At 37.8% G+C, this 19,207-nt stretch overlaps 1 protein-coding gene across 5 annotated transcripts in view; it reads right to left on the bottom strand.

Annotated features, from left to right (window-relative positions):
• Positions 1–4,229, bottom strand: part of DCN (decorin) — a 41,316-nt gene extending 37,087 nt beyond the window's left edge. For 2 of the 5 annotated variants that reach the window (XR_013995490.1, XM_081082566.1), the window contains exon 1: positions 774–957. The gene's annotated coding sequence lies outside the window, so the exon portion shown is untranslated. Of the gene's footprint in view, positions 1–773; positions 958–3,884 lie in introns of those variants that run through there. The other 3 variants (XM_081082567.1, XM_081082569.1, XM_081082568.1) reach the window with 3 other exon arrangements.
• Between the last annotated feature and the right edge of the window lie 14,978 nt (positions 4,230–19,207).

The raw sequence follows: 19,207 nt of genomic DNA, 5'->3' as shown, positions 1-19,207 counted from the left end.
ACAAAAGGTTTAGAAGAGTAGCCTTGCCTAGTTTATAACACCCCACAGTGAAGTGAGCATAAGGGAAAGTAAAAATATATATATATATATATATATTCATGTGTTTTAATAGATTGTTAAGAAGCAGAGTCTTAAAAATGTGTTTAAAAGGTGATAAGGTACATTTAGACTGACTTTCAAGGCTATTTACCTATGAAGGAAAAATTGAATATTATTTACATTACTTGTTTTAAATTTGGGGTCTCAATGAAGACAACTTGTTATATATTCACATCATTTACAAAATTGTTATGGATGAATCATGTTGAAATTTTCAGTGCTCACTCAATGCAAGCCATACCACAGTCAAATAAAGTTTTGACTATATACCTGAGAGATCTCTAATTCCTGCTTCAGAGATATCTCTGAAAGCCTATCTTACCTCTCCATCCTACCATAGTTATCTTGGTCCAGTCCCTTCTTATCTCCTGAAACTATGATAAGAGCTTCCAACTGGTATCTGCCTTGAATATTCCCTCTGCACCAGATCACTTCCACTCTGCTGCCCAAGTTATCCTCTAAAAGTCCAATTTAATTGTATCATCTTCTGCTGGAAACCCTTTGTTGACATCCACGGCTTAGCAATAAGGTCTACTTTCCCTGTGGTGCATATAAGACTGTTCATAATTTGGTACCAACTGATCATCTAGCTACATGCCTCTCCATTTTCTCTTCATTCCCAGGCCCCATCAAAACTCTGACCCTCAAAGCTAATTGCCATTTAAAATACCTACCTTGTAAGAGTGTTGCAAAGATTAAGAGAGCTAATGGGCTTCTCCTGTGTTTCTCCCTGGCTCATCCAGGCAGGATGCTTTCTCTCTCTTCTGTGCTCCCAAAACATGTTCTCTTAACCTCTTTTAAAGAACTTATCACATTATATTGTAATTTGTTCTGCGTGCTTGTTCTGCCCCCCCCCCCAACCCCCCAGTAGAAGTTGTACTCCTTCAGGGCATGTCTTATTTTTGTTTTGTACCCGGCCTTGCGTAATATTTTGCACGTAAATGACTCAATTGATCATCAACTTATTAACACCAGTTAATTAATTTGTGTTAAGCAACCAGTTAGTCTGATTTTTTAAAACATAAATTATCTTTTTTTCAATATCAAATTTCTAGCACAAGAAAGATATAGAACTGCAAGCTTCAACTTGGTATAAGCAAGATTCACTTTTAAAAGTAATTCTATTAGATAGTTTCTCAAACTGATCACTTTAAATGAACCAATAACACATATGGAAAATCCTAACTGAATTTGATATGACGTATTATTTGGTTTTACCTATAGGATTATTTTATAAACAAATAAAAAGTACAGTTTTGGCAAATTCATACAGTATGTATCCATTCATTCATTAAGCACTTATGGATACATATATAGCTACGTTGTTGAATTGATTATGTAGTTAGTTAGCTTAAGAGAACTAAACAAAATTGACTAAATCTTAATAAATCTGAATAACAAAAATTAGTTGATCATGTAGAGAGCAGTCTATTTTTGAGTTGATATATTTAAAAAACTTCGTTGAAAATGTTCTAAGTATTCCCAAAACATATTGCAGATATTATCTTTAGTCCCACCACCTATACTTTGTATTGTACACATATAAGAATCCAAACTAAAGCTGCACATTTATAGCTAGAACTAAATAATTGTTTATAATAATCCAATTGTAGCATAAGAAAAAAAGTCTTCATATACCCCAACCCTAATATATCTTTGGGAAATTTTTGGGTAGATCCTCCAGAGAGGGAATAAATATTTTCAATTTCTTATACTTTTGTTTCTTAGTTTATATTTATTACTAAAGTATGTCAAAGGCAACACATATACAATATGGGCTTATGGATTTTTATTTAAAAATATTACTAAGATTAATTATTCACACTACCCCTTTAAGTTCAGTATCCGGTTTCCTCTGGGAGCCCATTCCCACTCAGTTACCACATTGCCTTTTAACGGAGACTCTATTGTCTTGGCAGTGTTCCCTTGGATTGGAACTAAGGGAAGGGCTTTCAGTCTGTTTCACATTAAAATGCAAAATTTATGGTTTACCACAAGTTCGCTAGCCTTGCATATTTAATGTCTCACAATTTTAGAAGAAAAATTAAGCAAAGTAGTTGCAGACTTAATAAACAGCAACTAGAATTAATGCAGATGTCACTTTTGGATCTTTTCTCCAGGATAGAGATTACCTGGTTATTTCATTCACCCACATATGGAAATGTTGAGCATTCGCTCAAGGAAATATTATCATTTATATGTATTTACTCTTGTTAAAATGGTAGGAATTCTCTACACAAAATTATTTTTGGTTAAAGCTGCATGCAAACAGGCAGTTTACAGCTGTCAGTGTGTGTGTGTGTGTGTGTGTGTGTGTGTGCGCGCGTATGCATGCATTTTAACCCTGATTGTCCTGGGGAATAATACTAATATGCCCAGGAACTTTATACAAATTTCTTCAAGAACTAACTTCTTTTAAATAGTGCCTTGACACTTGAATACTTGAATACTCAGCATCTTAAAACAATTAATGTGGGCAGTTGGTGCTAATAATTTACTTAATCATTTCCTTCTTTCCTTAAGAAATCAGAAAAATAAAAAAACAACAGTTACCCATGTGGAAACCAGGCAGGCTATTATTGTGATAAAAGACTTTATAAATTTCATTACACTGTTTTTAAGTACTTTAAAATATATGATTCTTTCCTAAATGCCAATTGCTAAGAATAATCTCACTACTTTACTAAAGTTCATTGCCATAATTTATAAGTATTTTATCAAAAATAACAATCTCTGGTTGCTGAGACTACTTCAGTCCATTAAATTAACTATATCATTTCAGATCAATATTTGTATGATGTCATTTATGAGTGACTTTCAAAGTCAAAATTTAACCCTCAGGAGATAAGTGAAGCTCTAAATACAGAGCAAAATTAAAACCCCCCAGCACTAGGTGAATTAAAAACCTCAATAAAATAGAAATAATTTAAAAATAAACAGTAGAACCACATTTATCCACAAATAAGGGCTACTCTAGGAGGCATCTGGTTCTTTTTCTGGTCAAAACAGCCCTGGGAAGAAAAAAACCACAGGTATTTACATTACCAGAGCCCACTTAAAAAGTGGTCATCATGTTACCCTGTTTTGCAATTAAGATAAAAAATAACCTACACCCTCATTTCATAATGAATGTATCTTATAAAATTTCATTTATATCGAAAATACAGACAGGGTTTCTTCTTTACACTTAAGAAATTATGTAATTAAATGTGGTATTACTTTAGTTAGGTCTCTAATAATCAGCATAAATGTTTCCAATGTTTATTTTCACCTTTGGTGATAATTTATATTTTCTTATAGATTGTAGAAATGTACACTAAACTTCTACAACTAATGACCAGAGACTTCTCTTAGATTTTAAAAGTTCTTAAAATAAACAAGATTTCAGGAAGAAAATAAATCCTTAAATATATAATGCAACTACGAATAATATGCTAGTCTACAATACTTTTCTATAAATACATTCGAAAGAGCTAAACATTTCATTAGTACAAATACAAATATATAAATACAGATGGCCATGGTTTTAGATCATAGATTTTCTAAAATAAATATCCCTTTCTTTTTGCAAGAACAGAGAGAACGAACTAAAACAATGCATTTGATCATTCAACCAAATATTTAACTTCTGTTTTCAAGCAATACTTTTTTTAAATGCTGCGTAAAGATTATTAAAAGTTTAGCACAATTACTTTTTCTTTTCTTTTTCCCACCAAATAATCTCTATTTCCCTCAAGTTTTTATTAGTCTGTAGCAGAGTTCAGGACAATTATTGAAAACCATACCTTTTAATCCGGGGATTTGCCACAGGAGCCCTCAAAGCTGAGATGTAATTACACTAAATATTCGGCCCAAGCAAAAGAGTTTGCAGGTGTGGGAAGGAGGAGGGGGTAGGTGCTGCTCTGTGCCTGTCACTAGGTTGAAAATCTCCTGCTTCTACTCCATAGCCCAGATAAAAAATAAGGTTTCCCTCAATGAACACTACCCGGCTGACACCCACATTAGATCATATGGTAATGATATGTCTCTTGTATTGTAGCCAGAAACTTTATTGGCCTCCCCCCCCCCCATTTGCTTTATTTCTTTTACATCTGCTTAAGATTCTAAACTGCTTATGTGCTAGAGTGGAGGAACTTGACTTGAAATTTCTTTTATTATGTGGATGCATTTCCCTAAACTATTGCAACTAAAGGGTTTGTTTCCCCACCCCCACCCTAACTCCGCTATCCGCCCTTCCCAGTCTTGTTTATAAGGAACATTTATTATACTTCTGAAACGGCAGTTTTTCTTGCTTTCTTGTTGTATAAGACCGGCAAATGGAATGAAATGAATCTTGCAGTTATTTTAAATGCGGTCTGTGAAAATAAATGAGTAGCCTTATGTGAAAAGACTCATTCGGATTCCTACTTGCCTAGGGCTGTTTGTGCAAATTCAAGTGGAGGTTTTCTATATATTTTGAATGTGTTTCTAAAGGGTCCTGGATGAAAGCCGTGGTTTTATATGAAAAGCATGCCATTTGTTACTTTCATTACTCATAGTTTAAAAGCTTTCTTGTTGTCTCCGACTTTTTTTGTTTGTTGTTTAATAAAAACACACAGAAACTAGAAGTCGGTCACAAGTTAATTTAGCCTGGATATGCAAAGTTTAATTTTCATAGACTACACTTTTATATAATCTAGAACTTTGAAGAGGCAATAGAGTCTACGGTTCTTTGCAAATTTCAGTAAATAGAAAAAAAGACAGTGCAAATACAAGGAAAGTCCTTTATTTAGCTAATGGGGGACTTTTTTGAGTTTTTGTAATTCCCTTGCTGAATGCTGTTAGCTCTCTCCGTGTCTCTCTCTGTTTTGACTTGTATCTTTATGCTCTCCCCCAGGCTATTACCAGGTGGAAACTTGAAATCAGCATCTGTGAAACATGAGAGGATCCCCCTCCATTCTCCACCCTCCCTTCTTCCCTCCACTGGCCATCTAAGTATACTATTCCACAGCAAATACTCTTTGGCTTGATGAAACTTCAAGGAATTCAGTTCTAGAGTGGGTAACTAAAGGAGGGGAGAGGGTGTTACCAAATTATATTTTACCTTATTTCCCAAGCCCTGCCTCCCTAATTTTAACACCTTACCCCACTCCTCTTTCCCTTGACAGTTAATAATTATAATTCCAGTAATTCTGACGTTTTAGAAAAAGGCAAGGATTGTTTTCCCTGGACATTGGTGCAGATGATCTCCTTACCTGGATTAATTTTTCCTCTGATATTCTCTTGTATGGCATTTATCTATTGTAGCTATTTATCTACATGCCTGACCCCCCTTGAAAGAAGCACATCATCTTCATTTTTATAGAGTCCCTGCACCCAACACAATCATGGCATACAGTGAATGTGCAGGAAATACTTGAATGACTCCATGAAGGCATTCAGAATATTGGTTATGGACCACACCATGATTATTATTTTGCCCAGTCTGGCTTGTTCCTCATCAAAAAGCATTCCTACCAAAGTATATCCGACAAATAACAGCAATAATTATTGAGAAACAGAAGGAGAAAGAGAGAGAGAAAGAGAGAGAGAGAGAGAAAGAGAGAGAGAGAGAGAGAGAGAGAGAGAGAGAGAGAGAGAGAGAGAATGAGGGAGGGAGAAAAGAAAGGAAGGGAGGGAAGGAAGGAAGGGAGGTATAAAGGTATTAAAGAAAAAGTAGAATTAGGGCAAAAGGAGAAGACATGATGTGGATCATCTTGGTTAAGGTTCACATCTTGATCCTTCCCTCTGCTAGCAATCTGAGCGAACTCAGACAATTCACTTAACCACCCCAAGTCTCAGTTTCCATATCTGTAAAGTAGACAAAAATTATTACCTTGTTCATAATGTTGGGGTGAAGATGCAAGGAGGCAACATACATACAGCATGTTAACTCCAAGCATGACCCCAATAAATGGAGCTCTTTTTTAATGAGCAGGAGAAATTATATTTACTACTTCATTTACTGCATGATTTACAGATGAGAAAACTGAACTCCAGTGATCTGCCCAAGTTCACCTCGCTGGCAGGAAGCACAGCAGAAACTAATACTCAGGTCTTCTAGTTTTCCATTACTATACACATTTTAAGAAAGATCAAACTCAGAAGACACAGAAATTTAAGTACTCAACTATCAAAATTCTTGGGTAGCATGACTTTGCAGACTATTTTAAAAACTGTGACCAAGTTATAATTCTTTTTAAATTTTGTATTTGTATAAGAATGGATATTTCCATTTTTTAAATTTTAATGAGAACTTCACCTCTAAAACCCCAAGGATTTCATCAAACATGGTTTTAAAATCTGTACCTGCAGATATTAAGTTACATATATTGCCACACTTGCTTTTAGATACAAGAAACTAAGTCACTACAAAGTCATATACCATTAAGTCACCAAGAAGCCATGGGACTGTCATCAGAATTCAGGACTCTTGTAATCTAATGGGAAATGGGAACATTTTGAGGCTAGAAGCAGGTCTTGTAAGAAGACTACTGAAATTTATGTTGGTTTGGAATGTGTGGGGGTAGGGCTCACAGAAACCTTGCCTGCTGTGTAGATATTTGAAATATTCAAATTCAGAGCACATACCACATCTGCTGTTTAAACCACTTAAAGTGTGATTTCTACTGACAACTCCCTAGTTAACAGGGTAAGGATATTCTGCAAGCTGTCAAAGTTCATTCCAAGGCTAGTCACTCTCTCTCACTGACATCAAATGCAAGCGATTTAAATTGTGCCTGCAGATTAAGGATGTGAAGAATGCCAGAGCCCAGAAAGGTCTTCTTATGACACCCTTTTATTTTCTAAGAGGTCTGGAAGCAACTGAGTATCACAAACCTGACGTGACTGCTTTATTCTTAGACTGACTCTTCAAAGTCAGGTCTGGGGCTACAGTGGGTTGTCTGGCTCTTTCCTCTGCCACCCTAGACAGATTTTCTCCTTGAGCCAAAGAAAAGTACTAGGGTGGAATTCAGGGCAGCCTTGAATGTGGGATGGCTTGAGGCAAGATGTGCAGTAGAAAACTATTTCCTTGGGCATCTTCTTTCTTTCCCACGTGACTCCACTCCTTGGCCCCTCACCACTGTGCCCAGTGTCCTTGTGCCTTTCATAAGTCATTTAACCTCTCTGTTCCTCAGGTTTCTTAATCCATAAAATGTGGGTAGCCATAACACTACCCACTTCATAGGTCTGTGGTGAGGTTTAAAAAGGATTAATATATAAAACATGTAGAGTTGTGACTGATACATCCCAGCACACAGTACTGTCCCGTTTGCTGCTGGCACTCTTGTGGTGGTCATTGTAAAGACCTTTCCTTGGACACACCAATCCACTAAACAGACTGCATCCTTTTCCTAGCCCAAGGTGTTTTCTACTGAGAAATCTCCTAGTCCATGATGTAATTGGAAAAACAAGGACTCCATAGTTGGATGAGCTTGGATTTAAACTCATACTTTGTACTTGTTAAAGAACTGCTTGGCTTTCTTCATGCATAGTGTTTTACTGGGTTCCAAGTAAATCCTGTGGAAATCCATTCATGGACTTCATAAAAATCCAGAGATCTCAAACTGAAAAATCTCTACTCTGAACAATGAAGGATAAATGATTATAGAGACAAGGGTAGGGGAAGTTATAAATTAAGATAGGGAAAAGATATGGAGATGTGTACCTTGCTTTAACCCAGGAAGTATTCAAATTTCTTAATTACTTTACTCTTCTTGAATATTCAGGAACATCTGTTTTGTCAATTGCAGTCAGATTTATTATTCGTTCTACAATGTTGGTTAATCAGTTTGCACTGGGAAAACAAGCCCCCATTTATTGAATATCTAGTAGTGTGTGCAAGACACACTCTCTTTAAATACAAGGAAATTCCCAGTAAACTATCAACAATCAATCAATCAACAAATATTGACTGAGAAACCACTGTGGGAGAAAAAGTTAATACTAGGCCCTCTGAAAGATACCAAGAAACAAACATTATAAAGTGAAAGACATGCCCACGAAGCATTTAGACTGGAGTAAGGAGATAGGGCATAAGCAATATATGTGGACATTTTAGAGTTATCATACTAAAAAATTTATAATGAATTATCTATACTAATAAAAGGGTAATATGCAAATTAACCATCACTCCACGACAAAAGATGGTGGTGCCTATAGCCACAAAGATGGCGGTGCTGGCCAGAGCCATGGAGTTGGCGGAGCAGATGACAAAGGAAGCCAAGCCTCCTGCACACCTGGGCCGGCCGCTGAGGGAGACATGGAGGGAGTGCAGTGGGGTGACATGTGGGAAGTGAGTGAAGTTCCCTGTCTGGGGGTTCCAAATCCACCATTGGTTCCTTTCACCGCTGACTAGAGATATACGGGGTGTCCCCCCAAAATGTATACACACTTTGAATACCTAATAATTCCAATAGGTTTAAGCATGAAGAGAAAGAAACAACAATGGAGCTGCCATCTGTTAAAAGTGCAGGCACAAACCGGCAGTCGGACATTCCCCGAGGGGTCCTGGATTGGAGAGGGTGCAGGGAGGGTGCAGGCCGGACTGAGAGAGCCCCCCCCCCATGCATGAATTTCATGCACCAGGCCTCTAGTATTATTATAATTCCTGGCCAAAGTTAAGTTGTTGTACTTAATAATAATTATCTTGGCAAGGCAGAGAAGGGATGGGGAAAGATCATGATACACTAGGGTGGTTAGGTAAATATTTATGGAGAACAAGGTACAATTTGACCTGAATCCTGAGGGACAAAAATAATGTGAAAGGAGAGACAGCTTTTTAGGCTGGTGAAAAAGCTCTATCAAATCCTTGGCCATGGGAAAGCAAGACAATAAACAAATGCAACTTAAGTGGATGTTTCCTTTCAAAGAAGCCATGAGCTCTTGTATCATCCTTGAATATCCAAAACTGCCATGGTGCCTGACATGTTGCGTCACACAATGAATGAAGTTCCAAGTCTATGGTAATAACTGAATGGTGACAAGGAAAGAAATGAGGGTAGAGCCTGAGTGTGGAAGGTCTTGAAAGTCTCCCATGGAGCACTTTCTTATTCACTCATTTATTCAGCAAGTATTCATTTGGTGATTAATATGTGCCAATTACTATTTCAGTAGCTGGATGTTATCAAGGTACGTGAAGGAGGTAATAACATGATAAAAGTTTTATTGTAGCAAATCAAATCTAGCAAGTATATGCAGGGTGGGGAAAGTAGAATCAAGAAAACTAGCAGGTTTATTCATTCATCTTGGTGTAGTAATATCTTAGTAACAAGAAGATGAGCATGGTAAAAACTGGGTCACTGCTCGGGAAGCTCATGTGACATATTAAAGATAAATTATTGGAGGATCTATTCTGTGGTTTGTTCTTTAAGTGCATATCTCAGCTAAGACTCGTAATTACCATGTCAGTTAGGCACTGCCATAATTTTAAAGGCACAGAACTAATGCTTGAAGAAGTCATGTACTCCACACGCTGTTTTCCATGCCACACCAACCAGCTCTTTTGCTGTGTAATCAATGGCAGGAAAGAGCTCAGTTCTTTGCATCTTTAATTCCAAGGAGGGCATTCTTTAAGTGGGAAAAAGGCACCAGACAAAAGTGATCAAGTTAACTAAAGCTCTCGATATAGGTAAACATCCTAAGAAATTAAGCATTCTGTGTGAGTCCGTCTTTTAGGCTAGAAAAATGATTTGTGACCTTGATAGTGACTCTAGTGTGATTCATTATGGAGAAATCATGCAATCTGTGCTATGGAATAAAAAAAAAGGAGGAAGGATTAACCTAAGACTCTTTCCCTATGAATTCTCAGATGGGAAAAGACCTTGTGTTTAATAATGGCTTCTCACACCATGAGGGCAGAAATGTTGACATCTTACAGATGGGACCAGCTTTGGATATACATATCAGAAGTGAGTGGAAACGACAAAAGAGGGAGACAAAAGCCAGGCGGTACCTGAAAGACCACCTCCTGGCTGTGCTCCTGTTGGTTTATTTATTAGTTGCTAGGGTTGCTAGAAATAAGGTCTGCTACCATAAACCCACCTACGCAGACTGCATTGGAAGTGCTACACTTTCTTTTCAAGAAAAGAAAACAAAGAGTGTGGCCAAGCACAGCAGATAGAATGGAATCACGTGTGATACCTGACTTTTAGAAAGCAGAGCCCCCCTGCAGTATTTGTAATTTCCTGCCACAAAGATTACTTCTCTTCCCCAGCTTTTCAAAAAGGTAGCACAGTATAATAGTTGAATACACAAACCCTGGGGCACTCAAGTTTGATTCTTGGCTCTGCCATTAATTATGCCTGTGATCTTAAGCAGTTTTCCCATTGATAGCACTTTATTACCCAAGGGATGGATGCCATGAGCCTATTTGCAAAGGGTATAGAACAGAATCTGTCTCATAGGATAAGCTATGTAAGTTCATGTCAAGTAACAAAAATTTCAGAATAAACTGAGACTTTCAAGAGATTGTTTCTTCTTCCTCTTGCCTTTGATTCATACTCGAGCCTGAAAGTTATGTCCTGTTTAGTTTGGAGCTTTCAAATGCAGGTCATGTCTGCACAGTGTGTATTTACTGCATGGCACCTACTTGGTCTGTAAATATATAGTCTCCTTTCCATTGGTCCTGTATCCTAGGAAAAGTAACTGCTTCTCCACAGAATACAGCCATCCAGAATTTAAGTGGGCAAATAGATGAAAGGCTTTATTCTAATATCCCATGTAATATACTGCAAAATGGTGATGTAGATTAGGAACTTTTTCTGAGATAGTTATAACACCTTGAAAACTGTTTGCCTTGATTCAAGTTGTGCCTTAAATAGCAGTAATCCATCCCTTGTAATTTGCCTTGTTGAGATTATTTAATAATTCATGAGAAGAAATTTTTGGTAAAGATATAGACTAGCATGACAACAGAGTAGAACATGCTTTATCATTTAAATCATATGAATGTTTTTATTTTTGTAAAAAATCCTGCATTTTCAATAAATCCACTTCAAATACTTGAGGAAATATTACTGGTTAGAAATTATTTATGTGTATGCATTTTAATAGAATGATGTCTGAACATATCATTTATAAAAACCTAACTCACACATATGTGAGCTTACTTTATAATTATGAGACCATGGAGATAACAAAAATAATTCGAGGCATGATCACATTTAGTGTTGAAGGTTTCATCTTTTCCAAGTATTTTTCATCAAAAGGTTGACTTCTCATGAAACATCTTCATTCCTGGAGGCCAGTTTCAATAAATTTCCTAGCATCACTCATTGTCCAACACAATACAAAATCCAACTAGAAATAAAGTATTTGATTCTTCCCATAGACCAAGAACCATAGAAATGTGTGCTATCAAAGCAGCTTTTAAATATAGGTGATTTGTTAACCTGCTAAATCAGTGGTTCTCAACCTTCCTAATGCCGTGACCCTTTAATACAGTTCCTCATGTTGTGGTGACCCCCAACCATAAAATTATTTTCGTTGCTACTCCATAACTGTAATTTTGCTACTGTTATGAATCATAATGTAAATATCTGATATGCAGAATGTATTTTCATTGTTACAAATTGAACATAATTAAAACATAGTGATTAATCACAAAAACAATATGTAATTATATATGTGTTTTCCAATGGTCTTAGGCGACCCCTGTGAAAGGGTCATTGGATCCCCAAAGGGGTCGCGACCCACAGGTTGAGAACCACTGTGCTAAATGATAAGAACATTATATGCCTATCTGGGGAAAGTAAAACCACTCAGTGACAGCTGCTGAGAGGTTACAGGACATACTGTGAAGATTTTTCTTTTTTTATCTTACATAGTTGCAAATCCTGACAGTTGCCAACACGTAATTAAAATGTGGTGGAACCAACATTACATAACCAGTATATAATGATGTCATTACAAATTTCATGGTTTCAAGGGCATTTTTGTTTGTGTGTATTGAGGTCAAAATATACATATCATAAAGTTTACCATTTTACATTTTAAGTGTTCAATTTAGTGGCATTAAGTACATTTCCAATGTTGTGTAACCATCACCACTACCCATTTCCAGAACTTTTTCATCAGGCCAAACAAAAACTCTGTACCCATCTATATACATAAAAGCCTAAGCGACCATTATGACCAGTTGACCGAACAACTGGTCAACCAGTCACTATGATGCACACTGATCACCAGGGGGCAGACACTCAAAGCAGGAGCTGCCCCCTGGTGGTCAGTGCACTCACACAGCCAACCTCCCATGGCTGGCCAGCTTCCCTTGGTCCCTCCTCGCTGAGCTAGGCGAGATGGCCCTAATCAGCCCTGATTGCCAGCCAGGCGGAGGGAACACCTATGCACAAATTCGTGCAGTGGGCCTCTATAATTAAACAATAACAATTAAAATATAGAGATTTATGTAGAAAGTACTTTACCAAGGAAGCTTTAATATTATTAAATATTTATTTACAAAATTTGAGGATATAATGAAGGTCAGCTAATGCATTTAGAATGACAGTATTAACTCCTTATTAGTAGGCATATATTTTGAGTTCTCTGCTCAGTACTGATAATTGAGCATTAGTAAAGTTTCTGTGTCTTGTCACAGCAGTTCTATAAAACAAGGAACATAAGGGAATGTTTTGTAACTATAAAATTCAGTTAAACAAACTGACAGAGTCAAATAAACTTTTAATCTTGGTCTTCTTAAAGATATTTCCTATACAAATTAGCTATTTTTATGAAAGTACTAAAGATAACATCTTTCTGAAAGAATAGCATTTCTGCAAATTACTTTCAAATTTTCTTTTAAAATATTAAGTATGCTGAAGTTAAAAACAAACCACTTAAATGTTTAATTTCAAACAATAGAAATAATCTAAGCATTGTGTAAAGATTTTTTAGGAAAAAAATCAGTACCAGGCAAAAACTGTGGGAGAAGTGAAGTTTTCTTCATTCATAATTTAAAAATCATAATTCTGCCAAAACCGGTTTGGCTCAGTGGATAGAGCGTTGGCCTGCGGACTGAAAGGTCCCAGGTTCGATTCCGGTCAAGTGCATGTACCTGGGTTGCGGGCACATCCCCAGTAGGAGATGTGCAGGAGGCGGCTGATCGATGTTTCTCTCTCATCGATGTTTCTAGCTTTCTATCTCTCTCCCTTCCTCTCTGTAAAAAATCAATAAAATATATAAAAAAAAATCATAATTCAGTTCACTTCAAACTTAATTTATACTAAGGAATGCTGAGTGTGGATATCAGAAATAACGCTTCATCAAGGCAGGGATATTTGTGTTTTTTATTCACTGCTATATCTCTGTGCTTAAAACAGGCATGACACATAGTGGGCGAAGGTAAATGGTTGGAGATTAGCCTTATGTGCCTCTCCACATCCTTTTCCATATCCCACGGCATTCCCATAGTGCATCTTTCCCATCTCAACCCTCATCTTTGCCATAACTCAGTGAGCCTCAAAATTCAGCCAGTTGATTACAAATATCATAACTTTTTATCATCGTCTATGTTTGAATGATTATTAATTATTTACTTAACACTAATTTCTCTAAATCATACACAAGTCTGCAAACCCACATCATTATATGGCAGTTATATTTTCATTATATGCTTTAATAAATGCATGATTATTATAATCAAAGTATTCGTTAGTGTATTATGTAAAATCATATGGCCTACTATAATGGTAGAGGTTTTACTTTGTAAAAAATATTTATTAACTCCTAACCCAATCTTCTAAAAACAATTCTAATATTTTATAGTTAACTTAATGTTAGAAATGATTAACCCAAAAGAGACATCAGGGTTACAGATATTTGGGGGCTATCCACATATGGCCCCTTTAGTTTATTGAGATCAAGTCAGAATAAGACTTGTTTGTGAGATAATTCAAAACTTTTTTCCTACTGTTGCAGAGATTCCCAATAACAGTAATCTAAGGGCTATATTGATTGCATTTCCTATGTGTTAAATATTCTCTGTATAGATCCTGGGATGATTACCCATAATGCTCTTACTGGGTGAAGTTACCTGGAGCAACAGTGTCTAGAGCAGTGGCTCCTAACCCTTTTTTGTCATGCTCCACTTAAGCATCTAAAATTCCGATGCCCCCCTGTGACATATAATTCTTTTTATATGCTTTTTTGTATTGATTTTTTTTACAGAGAAGAAGGGAGAGGGCTAGAGAGTTAGAAACATTGATGAGAGAGAAACATCAATCAGCTGCCTCCTGCACACTCCTTACTGGGGATGTGCCTGCAACCAAGGTACATGCCCTTGACCGGAATCGAACCTGGGACCCTTCAGTCCACAGGCCGACACTCTATCCACTGAGTCAAACTGGTCAGGGCATATATAATTCTTATTATTCAAAAAGTGAACTCCTATTTACATGGAGGAAGCCTAAAAGGCCCTTAAGTTGGTCTAAAGTTTCCAAAGAACATGGTATTTATGAAAGAGAAAAATAAAAGATCAAAAGGACAGTTGAACTACTGAGAAAGAAATCACTAAGAAATTGTTAAAAAATAATAATACAAAGTTATATAAAAAAATTAGCAAATAAAGTTTCAAAACATAACAGAGAACTGAAATGCATAAATATGTCATAATAGTCACAATATATATTTATATACTGTATATGAGGCCCCTAGAACCATTAGAAATGCAAAAATTCACTGTTAATAACTCATTCTTGAATTGCCCCCCTTAAAAAGCAAATTGCCCCCAACCCCCGTGGGGCATGTGTCCCATGTTGGGAGCCACTGGTCTAGACCAAGTCCTATGTAACTTCTAATACCCTATATATCCTGCATTAGATCTTCCCTAAGAGATATCCTTATTTAAAGCCTTATCCTATTTCCAGATTGGCCTTTCAATATTTCCTTGACACTGAGGAAAATAAGTGTCAAGGTATATATATAATCAGAGATGTCTTAGGTCAGATTCAGCAGAAAGCAGACCCAGAGAAAAGCTTTCTTGCAGGAGGTTGTTAGAGAAAGCTCTCAGAAACAACCTGTGTAAGGGAGAGAGGTGTGCAGGATTAGTAGAAATGGAACTATGTTGTAATCACAACTATAGCCTCAGCTGATCTAGTGAGAAGCTCTGGAGTTGAGAGGACTTTAGCCTTGAGTCAAATCCAGCAAGGCAGCTGTATTTCTGTAGGCCAACATTGCCCAAATACAGTGTGTAAGAAGCCCCTGAGAGACAGCACTTAAACTTGGGCTAGGTCGCTCCCTTCCTCAATGGGACCAAACTATGAACTCTCAGTTGTCAAAAATTCTGGCAGAGAAATAAATGTCTCAATGCTGAAGAGGATGTCAGAGCAATGACCCACAACATCCACCACAAGACCTTCCTATCTTATCATTTAGGAAAAAACAACAATAAATTTTCATATGAATAAAGTTCACAGTATTTTCCTTTTTCTTTTGAACTGTTTTTGTAATTGTTTATTTCACTAAATCACAGGTTGGTTGAAGGCAGGGGTCATGCCTTTTCAATTTTGTAATTCTTGACATCTGGTAATAATAAGTATATAGTTGCTCAATAATTGTTTGTTACATCACCAAAACTAAAAAAAAAAATGGATATTTGACACAAGTACATAGACAATCAAATTACAATGGATTAATAGTATATAAAAATCACGAACTTGGCTAACAGACCTGTACATGACTGTTTATATGTTGTTGATAGGATAAATATGCCAAATGGGCTATGTTATAGCATTTTGTTATAAAGGATGATGTATTATAATCCAATCCAGGTGTTTTAAAACATGTTACCATTTGAGGGTTAAAGAAAGAGATGGCTGATTCTTCCCACCTAAAACAATACTAAAACTGGAATAATACTGATATTTTATTTGCATATCATCCTATCATTAAGGAAAAGGTCCATAAACATTCAATAATTATCAACAGTTATTTCTTATTATATTTACTACAAAAACACTGTATCTTAATCTGTTTGGGCTCCATAACAAAATGTTAAGTCTGGATGGCTTATAACAACAGACATTTACTTCTCACAGTTCTTGAGAAAGTCCAAGATAGGAAACTGGTAGATTTTGTATCTTGTGATAACCCACTTCCTGGTTCATACACAATTGTCCTATTGCTATAAAATCACATTGAAGAAGAGGCAAAATAACTTTCAGATCTCTTAAATAAAAGCACTAATCCCAACCATGAGGTCTCCACCATCATGACTTAATCACATTTCAAAAGTCTTACTTCCAAATACCATCACATTAGGGATTAGATTTAAATATGTGATGAAGTACATAGAACTTTAACTGTAACATCACATGCTCTTCAAACTCGAGAGAAAGCAACATATAACTGACCATGTGCAAAAACGGGTTCAGGTAGGAGCATGCCTACTCTGTCTAGAGTTTGTCCTTGTGGTTTATTATTAGTCATCACAAATGCTGGCATCATGGGAAACCGTCGTCGAATCAATTTAAATGGGAGGCCAGTGTCAGATGGGGACAAATTCTTGGAATCAGAACAGCCTCTCCCTCTGCAGATCCTCTTAATACTTCAGCTTCAATAATGTTAGGTCGAAATCTTTTGATAATAAATCTGGTACCATTACAAAGATCCCATTTACTATTGAGATTTCTCAATAGCATGATGATTGCACCCACTTTCAATTTTAATTTATGACACAGCATTCCCGAAGGAGTAATACTATTCAGAAATTTGATGGGAAAATTTTCCTTTGTTTCTTTGTTATGGGGTGGGGCCACCACATTAGTAACAAAGAAACAGAATTAAAACTTTATTGTGGGGAGCCGCTACAGTGTTTTGGACAGGTTCAAGCCTTGGACTGATGAGAGGGCACAGTCCTCTCATTGCCACGTGCAAGTCCCAGCTTGGAGGGCAGGGCCCTCCCAGCACAATTATAGCCAAGAGCTATAGTTGTAAGCTTGAATCTATGGTCCGAACACGTGGCCCCACTGCCTGATGATGTGGGCTTGATAGAGTTCAGGTGCATGTAGTTGAGTAGGATTGAAACCTAGGAGAATGTTTGTAAACATCTTGGTCACACCCTTACTTTGCCTTGTAGCATCTGCTATAAAATAAAGGCATGGCTGTGGGCATGATTGCTGTCTCTCAGAGAAGCAGCATCCCACCAAGAACCGGCTTTCATTCCCTTGTCTGTGTTTTCTAAGCCTTTCAGCCGCCCCCACTCAGATTCACACTTTAGAAAGATCTGCCTCCACACTCCCAGGGCAGGTTCCTGCCTCAAACTCTGCCCTTACAGAAAACAGCTCTGGGAAACAGCTTGGGGGAGGGCGCAGCTGTTGCCAAGACAACCCCTGTAGGACTGATTTCTTTCCACTGGTCGCTGTTAGTCTATATGTGATGAACACCACCAATCGTTTTTATATAAGTAGATGTGTAAGTATATTTTATATCTTAGAATGTGGTCAATCTTTTTTTTTTTTTAATCCTTACCTAAAGACGTGTTTTTTCATTAATTTGAGAGAGATACATCATTTCTTTACATTGTTCCATAGTTTTTGGATATTCTGGGGTTTTTGCTTTTTTTTAAAAATTCAAATTTATATGGAAAGTTTCTAGTGATCTGTCTTCAAGCTCACTGGTTCTTTCCTCAGGTTTGTTTACTCTATTGATGAGCTTATCACAAATCATTTTAGGGTTTGGGACTTCTAGCATTTCTTTAGGATTCATCTTCAGGGTTTCTATCTCTCTGCTTGTGTTACCCAACTGTTCTTTCACATTGTTTACTTTTCCTATTAGAGCTTGCAATGTATTCCCAAACATTAAAAAAATCCCTTGTGATAATCCAACATCTGTGTCACATTTGAGTCCAGTTCTCAGGCTTACTTTGTCTTTTTCTGCCCCTGGCATGTCTTTTATTTATTTATTTATTTTTTTATTGAAAGCCAGCTTCTTGTAGCAGGTGATGGGAACTGAGATAAATGGGCCTTTTGTGTAACGATTTATATTAATTTGCTGAGGACTTGGACTGTATTTATATTTGCTATGACTTTAGGTGCCAAGAGTTTCAAATTTCTCTGCTGTCCCATTTTGTCCCCCTACAAGCTTTGGGCTTTCCTAAGTACTCTTGCTCAAAGAGAGTTTGTATCTTGCAGCTCTTTCAGCTGTAACTCACTGTTATGATACTGGAGCCTTATTGAATGGTGATAGAGAATGGAGGAAGGCAAACATTCTATAATCTTATGATTAAACTAGAGGCCTGGTGCACGAAATTTTTGCAGTGTGTGTGTGGGGCGGGGGGTGTTGTCCCTCAGCCCAGCCTGCACCCTCTTCAATTTGGGAGCCCTTGGGGGTTGTCTGACTGCCTTTTCAGGCCCTGTGGGATCGGGCCTAAATTGGCAGTCCGACATCACTCTCACAATATGAGACTTCTGGCTCCTAACTGCTCGCCTGCCTGCCTTCCTGATTGCTCCTAACCGCTCCTGCCTGCCAGCCTGATCACCCCCTAACCACTCCCCTGCTGGCCTGATTAACACCTACCTGCTCCCATGCCGGCCTGATTGCCCCCAACTGCCCTCCCCCCCAATTTCCCTTCCCCCAACTGCCCTCCCCTGCCGGCCTGATCTCGCCCACAACTGCCCTCCCCTGCTGGTCTGATGGCCCCCAACTGCCCTCCCCTGCCTGCCTGGTCCTCCGCAACTGCCCTCCCTTGCTGGTCTGATGGCCCCCAACTGTCCTTCCGTGCCAGCCTGATCACCCCTAACTGCCTCTGCTTGCCTGATCACCCCTAACTGCCCTCCTCTGCAGGCCAATTTGGTTCTGATTGGTCAGTTTCTATGCCAGTCAGTGTCAAAAGCTCCACCTCCTAGGCAGCCATTGGCTCCTCACAGTTGACCCAGATTTGGTTCTGATTGTTCGGTTTCTATGCCAGTCAGTGTCTCTGGTTCTATCAATGGGGCCTCGTCAGAAAGGTGGAGCTGATTAGCAGCCCCAGTGGAGTCCTGGAGAGCAATGGAGGCACAGCTACTGGCCATGCCTGGAGCTAAAGAGAGAGGCAAGTGCTGATCAACAGCTGCCACAGTGGCTGCTTCTCTCTTCAGGCCTTGCTCTGGGCCTG

The sequence above is a fragment of the Myotis nattereri genome, assembly GCF_964212035.1.
Source record: "Myotis nattereri genome assembly, chromosome: 2".
NCBI classification, from domain to species: Eukaryota; Metazoa; Chordata; class Mammalia; order Chiroptera; family Vespertilionidae; genus Myotis; species Myotis nattereri.
The sequence above is the reverse complement of the archived record's forward strand: the minus strand, read 5'-3'. Positions and strand labels throughout refer to the sequence as shown.